This window comes from Anomaloglossus baeobatrachus, unplaced genomic scaffold (genome assembly GCF_048569485.1).
Source record: "Anomaloglossus baeobatrachus isolate aAnoBae1 unplaced genomic scaffold, aAnoBae1.hap1 Scaffold_2531, whole genome shotgun sequence".
NCBI lineage: Eukaryota > Metazoa > Chordata > Amphibia > Anura > Aromobatidae > Anomaloglossus > Anomaloglossus baeobatrachus.
In genome coordinates this window covers 136,995-157,159 of record NW_027442108.1, presented here as the reverse complement: position 1 = coordinate 157,159, position 20,165 = coordinate 136,995, and the positions used below count along the sequence as shown (strand labels likewise).

Sequence of the window (20,165 nt, the reverse complement as noted above, 5' to 3'; positions counted from 1 at the left end):
CTCTGCTTCCACTCCAAATAAAGTTACCTGTTGTTACCTGAACGTCAAATACTAAGAATGGGCGGCCTATGAAAGAATTAGTACTTTCATTAAGTATACTAAACCGGCTAATTGGGAATAGACAAACTGTAAAAAGCCCTCTGAGAAAGCCCCTCTCTAACCTTTGTTAGTAAGCTTTTCTGTAGCCTGCCTGTTGATGTATTTTCGGTTTGAACAGTGCACAACATGAAGAGACGGAACACTGGCGGCTTGTCACAATGCCCCCCGATGACATCACAATAGCGCTGCTGCCTAGAAAACAAGCTGCGCAGAAGAAGTTGTTCTTTGGGTGGGAGGGTGGGCTAGTGGAAGGAGGGGGCAATCTCTTTTTTTCCCGGGTGGTAGGGGGATGACAGGAGAAGGGAAGCGGGTGGTGAGAAAGGTACAGAGGGCAGGGTTTGGGGGCTGGGAAGGAAAGGGAAAAGATTAGGGTTTGGGGATGATGAAAGGGCTTTCTACGGGTAAGGATGGCAAAGGGTGGCAGTGACGGAAAGTCAGGCAACCTGTCCTGTCCGTCTTTTTGTATCGTGAATTGGAAAGACTGCAAGGGGGAGGGGAGTTGCTTGCGCCCTAAAGGAGGAGTTATTCAGATTCATTGCAGTGGGCGGCGGCTGCAAAACGCACCATTCTTCTTGTTTTTGCTCTGCAAAGCAGCCTTTTCAAGGGTTGGCTTGGGTGACAAAATGTCTTGTGTAGGCGTGGGTTTGTCTCCCTCTCGCTCTCTCTCCCTAAGATGTGTCCGGCATAGGCCAGGGTGCCACTCGAGGCCCAAACCAATTCTGGTTATCGCTTCTCGGCCTTTTGGCTAAGATCAAGTGTAGTATCTGTTCTTATCAGTTTAATATCTGATACGTCCCCTATCTGGGGACCATATATTAAATGGATTTTTAGAACAGGGAGATGGAAAAAGAGCTTGCTCTGTCCACTCCACGCATTGACCTGGTATTGCAGTACCTCCAGGAACGGTGCACCCCTTCTTAACCCAGTTTCCAAAAGCAGAACTCGATTCACCTGATTCATATTAGCCCGATTAGCGAATTGAAATGAATTTTTATCTAACACACTTTTTACTTGCTTTATTCATCCAAATAGCAAACTCATCACCACTCAACTTCACCAACTCTGCTATGTCCCGTGCAGTATCTTGTTGTCAGTCTAATCTAGATCATGTGTAATTGAATGGAATAGATCCCTTTTGGACAAAGTGGAGTCAGATGCTGCAGTGACCACAGGTGTGAGAGGATCTACAATTGGCATCTGGTGTTATCTCTCTGCTTCCACTCCAAATAAAGTTACCTGTTGTTACCTGAACGTCAAATACTAAGAATGGGCGGCCTATGAAAGAATTAGTACTTTCATTAAGTATACTAAACCGGCTAATTGGGAATAGACAAACTGTAAAAAGCCCTCTGAGAAAGCCCCTCTCTAACCTTTGTTAGTAAGCTTTTCTGTAGCCTGCCTGTTGATGTATTTTCGGTTTGAACAGTGCACAACATGAAGAGACGGAACACTGGCGGCTTGTCACAATGCCCCCCGATGACATCACAATAGCGCTGCTGCCTAGAAAACAAGCTGCGCAGAAGAAGTTGTTCTTTGGGTGGGAGGGTGGGCTAGTGGAAGGAGGGGGCAATCTCTTTTTTTCCCGGGTGGTAGGGGGATGACAGGAGAAGGGAAGCGGGTGGTGAGAAAGGTACAGAGGGCAGGGTTTGGGGGCTGGGAAGGAAAGGGAAAAGATTAGGGTTTGGGGATGATGAAAGGGCTTTCTACGGGTAAGGATGGCAAAGGGTGGCAGTGACGGAAAGTCAGGCAACCTGTCCTGTCCGTCTTTTTGTATCGTGAATTGGAAAGACTGCAAGGGGGAGGGGAGTTGCTTGCGCCCTAAAGGAGGAGTTATTCAGATTCATTGCAGTGGGCGGCGGCTGCAAAACGCACCATTCTTCTTGTTTTTGCTCTGCAAAGCAGCCTTTTCAAGGGTTGGCTTGGGTGACAAAATGTCTTGTGTAGGCGTGGGTTTGTCTCCCTCTCGCTCTCTCTCCCTAAGATGTGTCCGGCATAGGCCAGGGTGCCACTCGAGGCCCAAACCAATTCTGGTTATCGCTTCTCGGCCTTTTGGCTAAGATCAAGTGTAGTATCTGTTCTTATCAGTTTAATATCTGATACGTCCCCTATCTGGGGACCATATATTAAATGGATTTTTAGAACAGGGAGATGGAAAAAGAGCTTGCTCTGTCCACTCCACGCATTGACCTGGTATTGCAGTACCTCCAGGAACGGTGCACCCCTTCTTAACCCAGTTTCCAAAAGCAGAACTCGATTCACCTGATTCATATTAGCCCGATTAGCGAATTGAAATGAATTTTTATCTAACACACTTTTTACTTGCTTTATTCATCCAAATAGCAAACTCATCACCACTCAACTTCACCAACTCTGCTATGTCCCGTGCAGTATCTTGTTGTCAGTCTAATCTAGATCATGTGTAATTGAATGGAATAGATCCCTTTTGGACAAAGTGGAGTCAGATGCTGCAGTGACCACAGGTGTGAGAGGATCTACAATTGGCATCTGGTGTTATCTCTCTGCTTCCACTCCAAATAAAGTTACCTGTTGTTACCTGAACGTCAAATACTAAGAATGGGCGGCCTATGAAAGAATTAGTACTTTCATTAAGTATACTAAACCGGCTAATTGGGAATAGACAAACTGTAAAAAGCCCTCTGAGAAAGCCCCTCTCTAACCTTTGTTAGTAAGCTTTTCTGTAGCCTGCCTGTTGATGTATTTTCGGTTTGAACAGTGCACAACATGAAGAGACGGAACACTGGCGGCTTGTCACAATGCCCCCCGATGACATCACAATAGCGCTGCTGCCTAGAAAACAAGCTGCGCAGAAGAAGTTGTTCTTTGGGTGGGAGGGTGGGCTAGTGGAAGGAGGGGGCAATCTCTTTTTTTCCCGGGTGGTAGGGGGATGACAGGAGAAGGGAAGCGGGTGGTGAGAAAGGTACAGAGGGCAGGGTTTGGGGGCTGGGAAGGAAAGGGAAAAGATTAGGGTTTGGGGATGATGAAAGGGCTTTCTACGGGTAAGGATGGCAAAGGGTGGCAGTGACGGAAAGTCAGGCAACCTGTCCTGTCCGTCTTTTTGTATCGTGAATTGGAAAGACTGCAAGGGGGAGGGGAGTTGCTTGCGCCCTAAAGGAGGAGTTATTCAGATTCATTGCAGTGGGCGGCGGCTGCAAAACGCACCATTCTTCTTGTTTTTGCTCTGCAAAGCAGCCTTTTCAAGGGTTGGCTTGGGTGACAAAATGTCTTGTGTAGGCGTGGGTTTGTCTCCCTCTCGCTCTCTCTCCCTAAGATGTGTCCGGCATAGGCCAGGGTTCCACTCGAGGCCCAAACCAATTCTGGTTATCGCTTCTCGGCCTTTTGGCTAAGATCAAGTGTAGTATCTGTTCTTATCAGTTTAATATCTGATACGTCCCCTATCTGGGGACCATATATTAAATGGATTTTTAGAACAGGGAGATGGAAAAAGAGCTTGCTCTGTCCACTCCACGCATTGACCTGGTATTGCAGTACCTCCAGGAACGGTGCACCCCTTCTTAACCCAGTTTCCAAAAGCAGAACTCGATTCACCTGATTCATATTAGCCCGATTAGCGAATTGAAATGAATTTTTATCTAACACACTTTTTACTTGCTTTATTCATCCAAATAGCAAACTCATCACCACTCAACTTCACCAACTCTGCTATGTCCCGTGCAGTATCTTGTTGTCAGTCTAATCTAGATCATGTGTAATTGAATGGAATAGATCCCTTTTGGACAAAGTGGAGTCAGATGCTGCAGTGACCACAGGTGTGAGAGGATCTACAATTGGCATCTGGTGTTATCTCTCTGCTTCCACTCCAAATAAAGTTACCTGTTGTTACCTGAACGTCAAATACTAAGAATGGGCGGCCTATGAAAGAATTAGTACTTTCATTAAGTATACTAAACCGGCTAATTGGGAATAGACAAACTGTAAAAAGCCCTCTGAGAAAGCCCCTCTCTAACCTTTGTTAGTAAGCTTTTCTGTAGCCTGCCTGTTGATGTATTTTCGGTTTGAACAGTGCACAACATGAAGAGACGGAACACTGGCGGCTTGTCACAATGCCCCCCGATGACATCACAATAGCGCTGCTGCCTAGAAAACAAGCTGCGCAGAAGAAGTTGTTCTTTGGGTGGGAGGGTGGGCTAGTGGAAGGAGGGGGCAATCTCTTTTTTTCCCGGGTGGTAGGGGGATGACAGGAGAAGGGAAGCGGGTGGTGAGAAAGGTACAGAGGGCAGGGTTTGGGGGCTGGGAAGGAAAGGGAAAAGATTAGGGTTTGGGGATGATGAAAGGGCTTTCTACGGGTAAGGATGGCAAAGGGTGGCAGTGACGGAAAGTCAGGCAACCTGTCCTGTCCGTCTTTTTGTATCGTGAATTGGAAAGACTGCAAGGGGGAGGGGAGTTGCTTGCGCCCTAAAGGAGGAGTTATTCAGATTCATTGCAGTGGGCGGCGGCTGCAAAACGCACCATTCTTCTTGTTTTTGCTCTGCAAAGCAGCCTTTTCAAGGGTTGGCTTGGGTGACAAAATGTCTTGTGTAGGCGTGGGTTTGTCTCCCTCTCGCTCTCTCTCCCTAAGATGTGTCCGGCATAGGCCAGGGTGCCACTCGAGGCCCAAACCAATTCTGGTTATCGCTTCTCGGCCTTTTGGCTAAGATCAAGTGTAGTATCTGTTCTTATCAGTTTAATATCTGATACGTCCCCTATCTGGGGACCATATATTAAATGGATTTTTAGAACAGGGAGATGGAAAAAGAGCTTGCTCTGTCCACTCCACGCATTGACCTGGTATTGCAGTACCTCCAGGAACGGTGCACCCCTTCTTAACCCAGTTTCCAAAAGCAGAACTCGATTCACCTGATTCATATTAGCCCGATTAGCGAATTGAAATGAATTTTTATCTAACACACTTTTTACTTGCTTTATTCATCCAAATAGCAAACTCATCACCACTCAACTTCACCAACTCTGCTATGTCCCGTGCAGTATCTTGTTGTCAGTCTAATCTAGATCATGTGTAATTGAATGGAATAGATCCCTTTTGGACAAAGTGGAGTCAGATGCTGCAGTGACCACAGGTGTGAGAGGATCTACAATTGGCATCTGGTGTTATCTCTCTGCTTCCACTCCAAATAAAGTTACCTGTTGTTACCTGAACGTCAAATACTAAGAATGGGCGGCCTATGAAAGAATTAGTACTTTCATTAAGTATACTAAACCGGCTAATTGGGAATAGACAAACTGTAAAAAGCCCTCTGAGAAAGCCCCTCTCTAACCTTTGTTAGTAAGCTTTTCTGTAGCCTGCCTGTTGATGTATTTTCGGTTTGAACAGTGCACAACATGAAGAGACGGAACACTGGCGGCTTGTCACAATGCCCCCCGATGACATCACAATAGCGCTGCTGCCTAGAAAACAAGCTGCGCAGAAGAAGTTGTTCTTTGGGTGGGAGGGTGGGCTAGTGGAAGGAGGGGGCAATCTCTTTTTTTCCCGGGTGGTAGGGGGATGACAGGAGAAGGGAAGCGGGTGGTGAGAAAGGTACAGAGGGCAGGGTTTGGGGGCTGGGAAGGAAAGGGAAAAGATTAGGGTTTGGGGATGATGAAAGGGCTTTCTACGGGTAAGGATGGCAAAGGGTGGCAGTGACGGAAAGTCAGGCAACCTGTCCTGTCCGTCTTTTTGTATCGTGAATTGGAAAGACTGCAAGGGGGAGGGGAGTTGCTTGCGCCCTAAAGGAGGAGTTATTCAGATTCATTGCAGTGGGCGGCGGCTGCAAAACGCACCATTCTTCTTGTTTTTGCTCTGCAAAGCAGCCTTTTCAAGGGTTGGCTTGGGTGACAAAATGTCTTGTGTAGGCGTGGGTTTGTCTCCCTCTCGCTCTCTCTCCCTAAGATGTGTCCGGCATAGGCCAGGGTGCCACTCGAGGCCCAAACCAATTCTGGTTATCGCTTCTCGGCCTTTTGGCTAAGATCAAGTGTAGTATCTGTTCTTATCAGTTTAATATCTGATACGTCCCCTATCTGGGGACCATATATTAAATGGATTTTTAGAACAGGGAGATGGAAAAAGAGCTTGCTCTGTCCACTCCACGCATTGACCTGGTATTGCAGTACCTCCAGGAACGGTGCACCCCTTCTTAACCCAGTTTCCAAAAGCAGAACTCGATTCACCTGATTCATATTAGCCCGATTAGCGAATTGAAATGAATTTTTATCTAACACACTTTTTACTTGCTTTATTCATCCAAATAGCAAACTCATCACCACTCAACTTCACCAACTCTGCTATGTCCCGTGCAGTATCTTGTTGTCAGTCTAATCTAGATCATGTGTAATTGAATGGAATAGATCCCTTTTGGACAAAGTGGAGTCAGATGCTGCAGTGACCACAGGTGTGAGAGGATCTACAATTGGCATCTGGTGTTATCTCTCTGCTTCCACTCCAAATAAAGTTACCTGTTGTTACCTGAACGTCAAATACTAAGAATGGGCGGCCTATGAAAGAATTAGTACTTTCATTAAGTATACTAAACCGGCTAATTGGGAATAGACAAACTGTAAAAAGCCCTCTGAGAAAGCCCCTCTCTAACCTTTGTTAGTAAGCTTTTCTGTAGCCTGCCTGTTGATGTATTTTCGGTTTGAACAGTGCACAACATGAAGAGACGGAACACTGGCGGCTTGTCACAATGCCCCCCGATGACATCACAATAGCGCTGCTGCCTAGAAAACAAGCTGCGCAGAAGAAGTTGTTCTTTGGGTGGGAGGGTGGGCTAGTGGAAGGAGGGGGCAATCTCTTTTTTTCCCGGGTGGTAGGGGGATGACAGGAGAAGGGAAGCGGGTGGTGAGAAAGGTACAGAGGGCAGGGTTTGGGGGCTGGGAGGGAAAGGGAAAAGATTAGGGTTTGGGGATGATGAAAGGGCTTTCTACGGGTAAGGATGGCAAAGGGTGGCAGTGACGGAAAGTCAGGCAACCTGTCCTGTCCGTCTTTTTGTATCGTGAATTGGAAAGACTGCAAGGGGGAGGGGAGTTGCTTGCGCCCTAAAGGAGGAGTTATTCAGATTCATTGCAGTGGGCGGCGGCTGCAAAACGCACCATTCTTCTTGTTTTTGCTCTGCAAAGCAGCCTTTTCAAGGGTTGGCTTGGGTGACAAAATGTCTTGTGTAGGCGTGGGTTTGTCTCCCTCTCGCTCTCTCTCCCTAAGATGTGTCCGGCATAGGCCAGGGTGCCACTCGAGGCCCAAACCAATTCTGGTTATCGCTTCTCGGCCTTTTGGCTAAGATCAAGTGTAGTATCTGTTCTTATCAGTTTAATATCTGATACGTCCCCTATCTGGGGACCATATATTAAATGGATTTTTAGAACAGGGAGATGGAAAAAGAGCTTGCTCTGTCCACTCCACGCATTGACCTGGTATTGCAGTACCTCCAGGAACGGTGCACCCCTTCTTAACCCAGTTTCCAAAAGCAGAACTCGATTCACCTGATTCATATTAGCCCGATTAGCGAATTGAAATGAATTTTTATCTAACACACTTTTTACTTGCTTTATTCATCCAAATAGCAAACTCATCACCACTCAACTTCACCAACTCTGCTATGTCCCGTGCAGTATCTTGTTGTCAGTCTAATCTAGATCATGTGTAATTGAATGGAATAGATCCCTTTTGGACAAAGTGGAGTCAGATGCTGCAGTGACCACAGGTGTGAGAGGATCTACAATTGGCATCTGGTGTTATCTCTCTGCTTCCACTCCAAATAAAGTTACCTGTTGTTACCTGAACGTCAAATACTAAGAATGGGCGGCCTATGAAAGAATTAGTACTTTCATTAAGTATACTAAACCGGCTAATTGGGAATAGACAAACTGTAAAAAGCCCTCTGAGAAAGCCCCTCTCTAACCTTTGTTAGTAAGCTTTTCTGTAGCCTGCCTGTTGATGTATTTTCGGTTTGAACAGTGCACAACATGAAGAGACGGAACACTGGCGGCTTGTCACAATGCCCCCCGATGACATCACAATAGCGCTGCTGCCTAGAAAACAAGCTGCGCAGAAGAAGTTGTTCTTTGGGTGGGAGGGTGGGCTAGTGGAAGGAGGGGGCAATCTCTTTTTTTCCCGGGTGGTAGGGGGATGACAGGAGAAGGGAAGCGGGTGGTGAGAAAGGTACAGAGGGCAGGGTTTGGGGGCTGGGAAGGAAAGGGAAAAGATTAGGGTTTGGGGATGATGAAAGGGCTTTCTACGGGTAAGGATGGCAAAGGGTGGCAGTGACGGAAAGTCAGGCAACCTGTCCTGTCCGTCTTTTTGTATCGTGAATTGGAAAGACTGCAAGGGGGAGGGGAGTTGCTTGCGCCCTAAAGGAGGAGTTATTCAGATTCATTGCAGTGGGCGGCGGCTGCAAAACGCACCATTCTTCTTGTTTTTGCTCTGCAAAGCAGCCTTTTCAAGGGTTGGCTTGGGTGACAAAATGTCTTGTGTAGGCGTGGGTTTGTCTCCCTCTCGCTCTCTCTCCCTAAGATGTGTCCGGCATAGGCCAGGGTGCCACTCGAGGCCCAAACCAATTCTGGTTATCGCTTCTCGGCCTTTTGGCTAAGATCAAGTGTAGTATCTGTTCTTATCAGTTTAATATCTGATACGTCCCCTATCTGGGGACCATATATTAAATGGATTTTTAGAACAGGGAGATGGAAAAAGAGCTTGCTCTGTCCACTCCACGCATTGACCTGGTATTGCAGTACCTCCAGGAACGGTGCACCCCTTCTTAACCCAGTTTCCAAAAGCAGAACTCGATTCACCTGATTCATATTAGCCCGATTAGCGAATTGAAATGAATTTTTATCTAACACACTTTTTACTTGCTTTATTCATCCAAATAGCAAACTCATCACCACTCAACTTCACCAACTCTGCTATGTCCCGTGCAGTATCTTGTTGTCAGTCTAATCTAGATCATGTGTAATTGAATGGAATAGATCCCTTTTGGACAAAGTGGAGTCAGATGCTGCAGTGACCACAGGTGTGAGAGGATCTACAATTGGCATCTGGTGTTATCTCTCTGCTTCCACTCCAAATAAAGTTACCTGTTGTTACCTGAACGTCAAATACTAAGAATGGGCGGCCTATGAAAGAATTAGTACTTTCATTAAGTATACTAAACCGGCTAATTGGGAATAGACAAACTGTAAAAAGCCCTCTGAGAAAGCCCCTCTCTAACCTTTGTTAGTAAGCTTTTCTGTAGCCTGCCTGTTGATGTATTTTCGGTTTGAACAGTGCACAACATGAAGAGACGGAACACTGGCGGCTTGTCACAATGCCCCCCGATGACATCACAATAGCGCTGCTGCCTAGAAAACAAGCTGCGCAGAAGAAGTTGTTCTTTGGGTGGGAGGGTGGGCTAGTGGAAGGAGGGGGCAATCTCTTTTTTTCCCGGGTGGTAGGGGGATGACAGGAGAAGGGAAGCGGGTGGTGAGAAAGGTACAGAGGGCAGGGTTTGGGGGCTGGGAAGGAAAGGGAAAAGATTAGGGTTTGGGGATGATGAAAGGGCTTTCTACGGGTAAGGATGGCAAAGGGTGGCAGTGACGGAAAGTCAGGCAACCTGTCCTGTCCGTCTTTTTGTATCGTGAATTGGAAAGACTGCAAGGGGGAGGGGAGTTGCTTGCGCCCTAAAGGAGGAGTTATTCAGATTCATTGCAGTGGGCGGCGGCTGCAAAACGCACCATTCTTCTTGTTTTTGCTCTGCAAAGCAGCCTTTTCAAGGGTTGGCTTGGGTGACAAAATGTCTTGTGTAGGCGTGGGTTTGTCTCCCTCTCGCTCTCTCTCCCTAAGATGTGTCCGGCATAGGCCAGGGTGCCACTCGAGGCCCAAACCAATTCTGGTTATCGCTTCTCGGCCTTTTGGCTAAGATCAAGTGTAGTGTTGTTCGAAGAGGTGGTTTAAGCTCCAGGCCACCTTAGTACAATGATACAATGCACACTGGAAGGTTGCGCTTGCTAGTACTCTGGGTGGATAGTATATTCATCTAGTGGAAAACATGGCCCTACCAGGATCGAGGCTATTAGACTGAGTAAGGATGGGGGGCTATGGTACAACGTGCCCCAGGACTGACGACCCTGGAGTGAGTCTGAGCTTGCTGGCTTGGGACCCCGGCAAGCCTTGGGCTCTGTAGCACACCGTACCTTGCCTTTTCATACTTTTTGAGCATATTACCCTATCCCGGCCTTCTGGCTAGGAAGGGAAATTTTTATAATCCCGGTCGGAGGTCTGGTCAGCTTTGGGCTGAGAAACTAACACCCGGTTGGAGGTCCGGGTCAGCTTCGGCTGAGAAACCAACACCCGGTTGGAGGTCTGGGTCAGCTTCGGCTGAGAAACCAACACCCGGTTGGAGGTCCGGTTAGCCTTGGGCTGAGAAACCAACACCGGTTGACGGTCCGGGCAGTTTCGGCTGCGAAACCAACAACTAGTAGCTCTCTACTCCACTTGGGTAAGATGCCTGGGTGGACGCTGGGAGCAACGACAAGGCTCAACCAGGCTTCGGCTTGGGGGAGCACCGAAGATCCCTGACCCTTGCTGTGGCCTTCTGGCTCGGAGGGACGGGGTTGATTTTTGGGGACCCTCTCCTCACGGTGGGGTCCACACGAATCCTAGCCTTTGCACTGTTTTTGGTGTGACTTCGGTCATGCATTTTTTGTGGTGCTTTGGAAAGCTTCATTAAATCAAAAATCTGTTCTTATCAGTTTAATATCTGATACGTCCCCTATCTGGGGACCATATATTAAATGGATTTTTAGAACAGGGAGATGGAAAAAGAGCTTGCTCTGTCCACTCCACGCATTGACCTGGTATTGCAGTACCTCCAGGAACGGTGCACCCCTTCTTAACCCAGTTTCCAAAAGCAGAACTCGATTCACCTGATTCATATTAGCCCGATTAGCGAATTGAAATGAATTTTTATCTAACACACTTTTTACTTGCTTTATTCATCCAAATAGCAAACTCATCACCACTCAACTTCACCAACTCTGCTATGTCCCGTGCAGTATCTTGTTGTCAGTCTAATCTAGATCATGTGTAATTGAATGGAATAGATCCCTTTTGGACAAAGTGGAGTCAGATGCTGCAGTGACCACAGGTGTGAGAGGATCTACAATTGGCATCTGGTGTTATCTCTCTGCTTCCACTCCAAATAAAGTTACCTGTTGTTACCTGAACGTCAAATACTAAGAATGGGCGGCCTATGAAAGAATTAGTACTTTCATTAAGTATACTAAACCGGCTAATTGGGAATAGACAAACTGTAAAAAGCCCTCTGAGAAAGCCCCTCTCTAACCTTTGTTAGTAAGCTTTTCTGTAGCCTGCCTGTTGATGTATTTTCGGTTTGAACAGTGCACAACATGAAGAGACGGAACACTGGCGGCTTGTCACAATGCCCCCCGATGACATCACAATAGCGCTGCTGCCTAGAAAACAAGCTGCGCAGAAGAAGTTGTTCTTTGGGTGGGAGGGTGGGCTAGTGGAAGGAGGGGGCAATCTCTTTTTTTCCCGGGTGGTAGGGGGATGACAGGAGAAGGGAAGCGGGTGGTGAGAAAGGTACAGAGGGCAGGGTTTGGGGGCTGGGAAGGAAAGGGAAAAGATTAGGGTTTGGGGATGATGAAAGGGCTTTCTACGGGTAAGGATGGCAAAGGGTGGCAGTGACGGAAAGTCAGGCAACCTGTCCTGTCCGTCTTTTTGTATCGTGAATTGGAAAGACTGCAAGGGGGAGGGGAGTTGCTTGCGCCCTAAAGGAGGAGTTATTCAGATTCATTGCAGTGGGCGGCGGCTGCAAAACGCACCATTCTTCTTGTTTTTGCTCTGCAAAGCAGCCTTTTCAAGGGTTGGCTTGGGTGACAAAATGTCTTGTGTAGGCGTGGGTTTGTCTCCCTCTCGCTCTCTCTCCCTAAGATGTGTCCGGCATAGGCCAGGGTGCCACTCGAGGCCCAAACCAATTCTGGTTATCGCTTCTCGGCCTTTTGGCTAAGATCAAGTGTAGTATCTGTTCTTATCAGTTTAATATCTGATACGTCCCCTATCTGGGGACCATATATTAAATGGATTTTTAGAACAGGGAGATGGAAAAAGAGCTTGCTCTGTCCACTCCACGCATTGACCTGGTATTGCAGTACCTCCAGGAACGGTGCACCCCTTCTTAACCCAGTTTCCAAAAGCAGAACTCGATTCACCTGATTCATATTAGCCCGATTAGCGAATTGAAATGAATTTTTATCTAACACACTTTTTACTTGCTTTATTCATCCAAATAGCAAACTCATCACCACTCAACTTCACCAACTCTGCTATGTCCCGTGCAGTATCTTGTTGTCAGTCTAATCTAGATCATGTGTAATTGAATGGAATAGATCCCTTTTGGACAAAGTGGAGTCAGATGCTGCAGTGACCACAGGTGTGAGAGGATCTACAATTGGCATCTGGTGTTATCTCTCTGCTTCCACTCCAAATAAAGTTACCTGTTGTTACCTGAACGTCAAATACTAAGAATGGGCGGCCTATGAAAGAATTAGTACTTTCATTAAGTATACTAAACCGGCTAATTGGGAATAGACAAACTGTAAAAAGCCCTCTGAGAAAGCCCCTCTCTAACCTTTGTTAGTAAGCTTTTCTGTAGCCTGCCTGTTGATGTATTTTCGGTTTGAACAGTGCACAACATGAAGAGACGGAACACTGGCGGCTTGTCACAATGCCCCCCGATGACATCACAATAGCGCTGCTGCCTAGAAAACAAGCTGCGCAGAAGAAGTTGTTCTTTGGGTGGGAGGGTGGGCTAGTGGAAGGAGGGGGCAATCTCTTTTTTTCCCGGGTGGTAGGGGGATGACAGGAGAAGGGAAGCGGGTGGTGAGAAAGGTACAGAGGGCAGGGTTTGGGGGCTGGGAAGGAAAGGGAAAAGATTAGGGTTTGGGGATGATGAAAGGGCTTTCTACGGGTAAGGATGGCAAAGGGTGGCAGTGACGGAAAGTCAGGCAACCTGTCCTGTCCGTCTTTTTGTATCGTGAATTGGAAAGACTGCAAGGGGGAGGGGAGTTGCTTGCGCCCTAAAGGAGGAGTTATTCAGATTCATTGCAGTGGGCGGCGGCTGCAAAACGCACCATTCTTCTTGTTTTTGCTCTGCAAAGCAGCCTTTTCAAGGGTTGGCTTGGGTGACAAAATGTCTTGTGTAGGCGTGGGTTTGTCTCCCTCTCGCTCTCTCTCCCTAAGATGTGTCCGGCATAGGCCAGGGTGCCACTCGAGGCCCAAACCAATTCTGGTTATCGCTTCTCGGCCTTTTGGCTAAGATCAAGTGTAGTATCTGTTCTTATCAGTTTAATATCTGATACGTCCCCTATCTGGGGACCATATATTAAATGGATTTTTAGAACAGGGAGATGGAAAAAGAGCTTGCTCTGTCCACTCCACGCATTGACCTGGTATTGCAGTACCTCCAGGAACGGTGCACCCCTTCTTAACCCAGTTTCCAAAAGCAGAACTCGATTCACCTGATTCATATTAGCCCGATTAGCGAATTGAAATGAATTTTTATCTAACACACTTTTTACTTGCTTTATTCATCCAAATAGCAAACTCATCACCACTCAACTTCACCAACTCTGCTATGTCCCGTGCAGTATCTTGTTGTCAGTCTAATCTAGATCATGTGTAATTGAATGGAATAGATCCCTTTTGGACAAAGTGGAGTCAGATGCTGCAGTGACCACAGGTGTGAGAGGATCTACAATTGGCATCTGGTGTTATCTCTCTGCTTCCACTCCAAATAAAGTTACCTGTTGTTACCTGAACGTCAAATACTAAGAATGGGCGGCCTATGAAAGAATTAGTACTTTCATTAAGTATACTAAACCGGCTAATTGGGAATAGACAAACTGTAAAAAGCCCTCTGAGAAAGCCCCTCTCTAACCTTTGTTAGTAAGCTTTTCTGTAGCCTGCCTGTTGATGTATTTTCGGTTTGAACAGTGCACAACATGAAGAGACGGAACACTGGCGGCTTGTCACAATGCCCCCCGATGACATCACAATAGCGCTGCTGCCTAGAAAACAAGCTGCGCAGAAGAAGTTGTTCTTTGGGTGGGAGGGTGGGCTAGTGGAAGGAGGGGGCAATCTCTTTTTTTCCCGGGTGGTAGGGGGATGACAGGAGAAGGGAAGCGGGTGGTGAGAAAGGTACAGAGGGCAGGGTTTGGGGGCTGGGAAGGAAAGGGAAAAGATTAGGGTTTGGGGATGATGAAAGGGCTTTCTACGGGTAAGGATGGCAAAGGGTGGCAGTGACGGAAAGTCAGGCAACCTGTCCTGTCCGTCTTTTTGTATCGTGAATTGGAAAGACTGCAAGGGGGAGGGGAGTTGCTTGCGCCCTAAAGGAGGAGTTATTCAGATTCATTGCAGTGGGCGGTGGCTGCAAAACGCACCATTCTTCTTGTTTTTGCTCTGCAAAGCAGCCTTTTCAAGGGTTGGCTTGGGTGACAAAATGTCTTGTGTAGGCGTGGGTTTGTCTCCCTCTCGCTCTCTCTCCCTAAGATGTGTCCGGCATAGGCCAGGGTGCCACTCGAGGCCCAAACCAATTCTGGTTATCGCTTCTCGGCCTTTTGGCTAAGATCAAGTGTAGTATCTGTTCTTATCAGTTTAATATCTGATACGTCCCCTATCTGGGGACCATATATTAAATGGATTTTTAGAACAGGGAGATGGAAAAAGAGCTTGCTCTGTCCACTCCACGCATTGACCTGGTATTGCAGTACCTCCAGGAACGGTGCACCCCTTCTTAACCCAGTTTCCAAAAGCAGAACTCGATTCACCTGATTCATATTAGCCCGATTAGCGAATTGAAATGAATTTTTATCTAACACACTTTTTACTTGCTTTATTCATCCAAATAGCAAACTCATCACCACTCAACTTCACCAACTCTGCTATGTCCCGTGCAGTATCTTGTTGTCAGTCTAATCTAGATCATGTGTAATTGAATGGAATAGATCCCTTTTGGACAAAGTGGAGTCAGATGCTGCAGTGACCACAGGTGTGAGAGGATCTACAATTGGCATCTGGTGTTATCTCTCTGCTTCCACTCCAAATAAAGTTACCTGTTGTTACCTGAACGTCAAATACTAAGAATGGGCGGCCTATGAAAGAATTAGTACTTTCATTAAGTATACTAAACCGGCTAATTGGGAATAGACAAACTGTAAAAAGCCCTCTGAGAAAGCCCCTCTCTAACCTTTGTTAGTAAGCTTTTCTGTAGCCTGCCTGTTGATGTATTTTCGGTTTGAACAGTGCACAACATGAAGAGACGGAACACTGGCGGCTTGTCACAATGCCCCCCGATGACATCACAATAGCGCTGCTGCCTAGAAAACAAGCTGCGCAGAAGAAGTTGTTCTTTGGGTGGGAGGGTGGGCTAGTGGAAGGAGGGGGCAATCTCTTTTTTTCCCGGGTGGTAGGGGGATGACAGGAGAAGGGAAGCGGGTGGTGAGAAAGGTACAGAGGGCAGGGTTTGGGGGCTGGGAAGGAAAGGGAAAAGATTAGGGTTTGGGGATGATGAAAGGGCTTTCTACGGGTAAGGATGGCAAAGGGTGGCAGTGACGGAAAGTCAGGCAACCTGTCCTGTCCGTCTTTTTGTATCGTGAATTGGAAAGACTGCAAGGGGGAGGGGAGTTGCTTGCGCCCTAAAGGAGGAGTTATTCAGATTCATTGCAGTGGGCGGCGGCTGCAAAACGCACCATTCTTCTTGTTTTTGCTCTGCAAAGCAGCCTTTTCAAGGGTTGGCTTGGGTGACAAAATGTCTTGTGTAGGCGTGGGTTTGTCTCCCTCTCGCTCTCTCTCCCTAAGATGTGTCCGGCATAGGCCAGGGTGCCACTCGAGGCCCAAACCAATTCTGGTTATCGCTTCTCGGCCTTTTGGCTAAGATCAAGTGTAGTATCTGTTCTTATCAGTTTAATATCTGATACGTCCCCTATCTGGGGACCATATATTAAATGGATTTTTAGAACAGGGAGATGGAAAAAGAGCTTGCTCTGTCCACTCCACGCATTGACCTGGTATTGCAGTACCTCCAGGAACGGTGCACCCCTTCTTAACCCAGTTTCCAAAAGCAGAACTCGATTCACCTGATTCATATTAGCCCGATTAGCGAATTGAAATGAATTTTTATCTAACACACTTTTTACTTGCTTTATTCATCCAAATAGCAAACTCATCACCACTCAACTTCACCAACTCTGCTATGTCCCGTGCAGTATCTTGTTGTCAGTCTAATCTAGATCATGTGTAATTGAATGGAATAGATCCCTTTTGGACAAAGTGGAGTCAGATGCTGCAGTGACCACAGGTGTGAGAGGATCTACAATTGGCATCTGGTGTTATCTCTCTGCTTCCACTCCAAATAAAGTTACCTGTTGTTACCTGAACGTCAAATACTAAGAATGGGCGGCCTATGAAAGAATTAGTACTTTCATTAAGTATACTAAACCGGCTAATTGGGAATAGACAAACTGTAAAAAGCCCTCTGAGAAAGCCCCTCTCTAACCTTTGTTAGTAAGCTTTTCTGTAGCCTGCCTGTTGATGTATTTTCGGTTTGAACAGTGCACAACATGAAGAGACGGAACACTGGCGGCTTGTCACAATGCCCCCCGATGACATCACAATAGCGCTGCTGCCTAGAAAACAAGCTGCGCAGAAGAAGTTGTTCTTTGGGTGGGAGGGTGGGCTAGTGGAAGGAGGGGGCAATCTCTTTTTTTCCCGGGTGGTAGGGGGATGACAGGAGAAGGGAAGCGGGTGGTGAGAAAGGTACAGAGGGCAGGGTTTGGGGGCTGGGAAGGAAAGGGAAAAGATTAGGGTTTGGGGATGATGAAAGGGCTTTCTACGGGTAAGGATGGCAAAGGGTGGCAGTGACGGAAAGTCAGGCAACCTGTCCTGTCCGTCTTTTTGTATCGTGAATTGGAAAGACTGCAAGGGGGAGGGGAGTTGCTTGCGCCCTAAAGGAGGAGTTATTCAGATTCATTGCAGTGGGCGGCGGCTGCAAAACGCACCATTCTTCTTGTTTTTGCTCTGCAAAGCAGCCTTTTCAAGGGTTGGCTTGGGTGACAAAATGTCTTGTGTAGGCGTGGGTTTGTCTCCCTCTCGCTCTCTCTCCCTAAGATGTGTCCGGCATAGGCCAGGGTGCCACTCGAGGCCCAAACCAATTCTGGTTATCGCTTCTCGGCCTTTTGGCTAAGATCAAGTGTAGTATCTGTTCTTATCAGTTTAATATCTGATACGTCCCCTATCTGGGGACCATATATTAAATGGATTTTTAGAACAGGGAGATGGAAAAAGAGCTTGCTCTGTCCACTCCACGCATTGACCTGGTATTGCAGTACCTCCAGGAACGGTGCACCCCTTCTTAACCCAGTTTCCAAAAGCAGAACTCGATTCACCTGATTCATATTAGCCCGATTAGCGAATTGAAATGAATTTTTATCTAACACACTTTTTACTTGCTTTATTCATCCAAATAGCAAACTCATCACCACTCAACTTCACCAACTCTGCTATGTCCCGTGCAGTATCTTGTTGTCAGTCTAATCTAGATCATGTGTAATTGAATGGAATAGATCCCTTTTGGACAAAGTGGAGTCAGATGCTGCAGTGACCACAGGTGTGAGAGGATCTACAATTGGCATCTGGTGTTATCTCTCTGCTTCCACTCCAAATAAAGTTACCTGTTGTTACCTGAACGTCAAATACTAAGAATGGGCGGCCTATGAAAGAATTAGTACTTTCATTAAGTATACTAAACCGGCTAATTGGGAATAGACAAACTGTAAAAAGCCCTCTGAGAAAGCCCCTCTCTAACCTTTGTTAGTAAGCTTTTCTGTAGCCTGCCTGTTGATGTATTTTCGGTTTGAACAGTGCACAACATGAAGAGACGGAACACTGGCGGCTTGTCACAATGCCCCCCGATGACATCACAATAGCGCTGCTGCCTAGAAAACAAGCTGCGCAGAAGAAGTTGTTCTTTGGGTGGGAGGGTGGGCTAGTGGAAGGAGGGGGCAATCTCTTTTTTTCCCGGGTGGTAGGGGGATGACAGGAGAAGGGAAGCGGGTGGTGAGAAAGGTACAGAGGGCAGGGTTTGGGGGCTGGGAAGGAAAGGGAAAAGATTAGGGTTTGGGGATGATGAAAGGGCTTTCTACGGGTAAGGATGGCAAAGGGTGGCAGTGACGGAAAGTCAGGCAACCTGTCCTGTCCGTCTTTTTGTATCGTGAATTGGAAAGACTGCAAGGGGGAGGGGAGTTGCTTGCGCCCTAAAGGAGGAGTTATTCAGATTCATTGCAGTGGGCGGCGGCTGCAAAACGCACCATTCTTCTTGTTTTTGCTCTGCAAAGCAGCCTTTTCAAGGGTTGGCTTGGGTGACAAAATGTCTTGTGTAGGCGTGGGTTTGTCTCCCTCTCGCTCTCTCTCCCTAAGATGTGTCCGGCATAGGCCAGGGTGCCACTCGAGGCCCAAACCAATTCTGGTTATCGCTTCTCGGCCTTTTGGCTAAGATCAAGTGTAGTATCTGTTCTTATCAGTTTAATATCTGATACGTCCCCTATCTGGGGACCATATATTAAATGGATTTTTAGAACAGGGAGATGGAAAAAGAGCTTGCTCTGTCCACTCCACGCATTGACCTGGTATTGCAGTACCTCCAGGAACGGTGCACCCCTTCTTAACCCAGTTTCCAAAAGCAGAACTCGATTCACCTGATTCATATTAGCCCGATTAGCGAATTGAAATGAATTTTTATCTAACACACTTTTTACTTGCTTTATTCATCCAAATAGCAAACTCATCACCACTCAACTTCACCAACTCTGCTATGTCCCGTGCAGTATCTTGTTGTCAGTCTAATCTAGATCATGTGTAATTGAATGGAATAGATCCCTTTTGGACAAAGTGGAGTCAGATGCTGCAGTGACCACAGGTGTGAGAGGATCTACAATTGGCATCTGGTGTTATCTCTCTGCTTCCACTCCAAATAAAGTTACCTGTTGTTACCTGAACGTCAAATACTAAGAATGGGCGGCCTATGAAAGAATTACTACTTTCATTAAGTATACTAAACCGGCTAATTGGGAATAGACAAACTGTAAAAAGCCCTCTGAGAAAGCCCCTCTCTAACCTTTGTTAGTAAGCTTTTCTGTAGCCTGCCTGTTGATGTATTTTCGGTTTGAACAGTGCACAACATGAAGAGACGGAACACTGGCGGCTTGTCACAATGCCCCCCGATGACATCACAATAGCGCTGCTGCCTAGAAAACAAGCTGCGCAGAAGAAGTTGTTCTTTGGGTGGGAGGGTGGGCTAGTGGAAGGAGGGGGCAATCTCTTTTTTTCCCGGGTGGTAGGGGGATGACAGGAGAAGGGAAGCGGGTGGTGAGAAAGGTACAGAGGGCAGGGTTTGGGGGCTGGGAAGGAAAGGGAAAAGATTAGGGTTTGGGGATGATGAAAGGGCTTTCTACGGGTAAGGATGGCAAAGGGTGGCAGTGACGGAAAGTCAGGCAACCTGTCCTGTCCGTCTTTTTGTATCGTGAATTGGAAAGACTGCAAGGGGGAGGGGAGTTGCTTGCGCCCTAAAGGAGGAGTTATTCAGATTCATTGCAGTGGGCGGCGGCTGCAAAACGCACCATTCTTCTTGTTTTTGCTCTGCAAAGCAGCCTTTTCAAGGGTTGGCTTGGGTGACAAAATGTCTTGTGTAGGCGTGGGTTTGTCTCCCTCTCGCTCTCTCTCCCTAAGATGTGTCCGGCATAGGCCAGGGTGCCACTCGAGGCCCAAACCAATTCTGGTTATCGCTTCTCGGCCTTTTGGCTAAGATCAAGTGTAGTATCTGTTCTTATCAGTTTAATATCTGATACGTCCCCTATCTGGGGACCATATATTAAATGGATTTTTAGAACAGGGAGATGGAAAAAGAGCTTGCTCTGTCCACTCCACGCATTGACCTGGTATTGCAGTACCTCCAGGAACGGTGCACCCCTTCTTAACCCAGTTTCCAAAAGCAGAACTCGATTCA

At 47.1% G+C, this 20,165-nt stretch overlaps 15 non-coding genes across 15 annotated transcripts; all 15 read left to right on the top strand.

Moving 5' to 3' along the window:
* Positions 1–824: 824 nt before the first annotated feature.
* LOC142262808 (U2 spliceosomal RNA) lies at positions 825–1,015 on the top strand. Its single transcript, XR_012730078.1, has one exon. It is a non-coding gene; the product is annotated as a U2 spliceosomal RNA (small nuclear RNA).
* Positions 1,016–2,132: 1,117 nt separating this feature from the next.
* LOC142262807 (U2 spliceosomal RNA) lies at positions 2,133–2,323 on the top strand. The gene has a single exon (XR_012730077.1). It is a non-coding gene; the product is annotated as a U2 spliceosomal RNA (small nuclear RNA).
* A 1,117-nt stretch (positions 2,324–3,440) lies between these two features.
* On the top strand, positions 3,441–3,631 carry LOC142262806 (U2 spliceosomal RNA). The gene has a single exon (XR_012730076.1). It is a non-coding gene; the product is annotated as a U2 spliceosomal RNA (small nuclear RNA).
* A 1,117-nt stretch (positions 3,632–4,748) lies between these two features.
* On the top strand, positions 4,749–4,939 carry LOC142262805 (U2 spliceosomal RNA). The gene has a single exon (XR_012730075.1). It is a non-coding gene; the product is annotated as a U2 spliceosomal RNA (small nuclear RNA).
* Positions 4,940–6,056: 1,117 nt separating this feature from the next.
* Positions 6,057–6,247, top strand: LOC142262803 (U2 spliceosomal RNA). Its single transcript, XR_012730074.1, has one exon. It is a non-coding gene; the product is annotated as a U2 spliceosomal RNA (small nuclear RNA).
* Positions 6,248–7,364: 1,117 nt separating this feature from the next.
* Positions 7,365–7,555, top strand: LOC142262802 (U2 spliceosomal RNA). The gene has a single exon (XR_012730073.1). It is a non-coding gene; the product is annotated as a U2 spliceosomal RNA (small nuclear RNA).
* A 1,117-nt stretch (positions 7,556–8,672) lies between these two features.
* On the top strand, positions 8,673–8,863 carry LOC142262801 (U2 spliceosomal RNA). The gene has a single exon (XR_012730072.1). It is a non-coding gene; the product is annotated as a U2 spliceosomal RNA (small nuclear RNA).
* Positions 8,864–10,782: 1,919 nt separating this feature from the next.
* On the top strand, positions 10,783–10,975 carry LOC142262863 (U2 spliceosomal RNA). Its single transcript, XR_012730126.1, has one exon. It is a non-coding gene; the product is annotated as a U2 spliceosomal RNA (small nuclear RNA).
* Positions 10,976–12,092: 1,117 nt separating this feature from the next.
* On the top strand, positions 12,093–12,283 carry LOC142262800 (U2 spliceosomal RNA). The gene has a single exon (XR_012730071.1). It is a non-coding gene; the product is annotated as a U2 spliceosomal RNA (small nuclear RNA).
* A 1,117-nt stretch (positions 12,284–13,400) lies between these two features.
* On the top strand, positions 13,401–13,591 carry LOC142262799 (U2 spliceosomal RNA). Its single transcript, XR_012730070.1, has one exon. It is a non-coding gene; the product is annotated as a U2 spliceosomal RNA (small nuclear RNA).
* Positions 13,592–14,708: 1,117 nt separating this feature from the next.
* Positions 14,709–14,899, top strand: LOC142262797 (U2 spliceosomal RNA). Its single transcript, XR_012730068.1, has one exon. It is a non-coding gene; the product is annotated as a U2 spliceosomal RNA (small nuclear RNA).
* Positions 14,900–16,016: 1,117 nt separating this feature from the next.
* Positions 16,017–16,207, top strand: LOC142262796 (U2 spliceosomal RNA). The gene has a single exon (XR_012730067.1). It is a non-coding gene; the product is annotated as a U2 spliceosomal RNA (small nuclear RNA).
* A 1,117-nt stretch (positions 16,208–17,324) lies between these two features.
* Positions 17,325–17,515, top strand: LOC142262795 (U2 spliceosomal RNA). Its single transcript, XR_012730066.1, has one exon. It is a non-coding gene; the product is annotated as a U2 spliceosomal RNA (small nuclear RNA).
* A 1,117-nt stretch (positions 17,516–18,632) lies between these two features.
* LOC142262794 (U2 spliceosomal RNA) lies at positions 18,633–18,823 on the top strand. The gene has a single exon (XR_012730065.1). It is a non-coding gene; the product is annotated as a U2 spliceosomal RNA (small nuclear RNA).
* Positions 18,824–19,940: 1,117 nt separating this feature from the next.
* LOC142262792 (U2 spliceosomal RNA) lies at positions 19,941–20,131 on the top strand. Its single transcript, XR_012730064.1, has one exon. It is a non-coding gene; the product is annotated as a U2 spliceosomal RNA (small nuclear RNA).
* Positions 20,132–20,165: the final 34 nt, after the last annotated feature.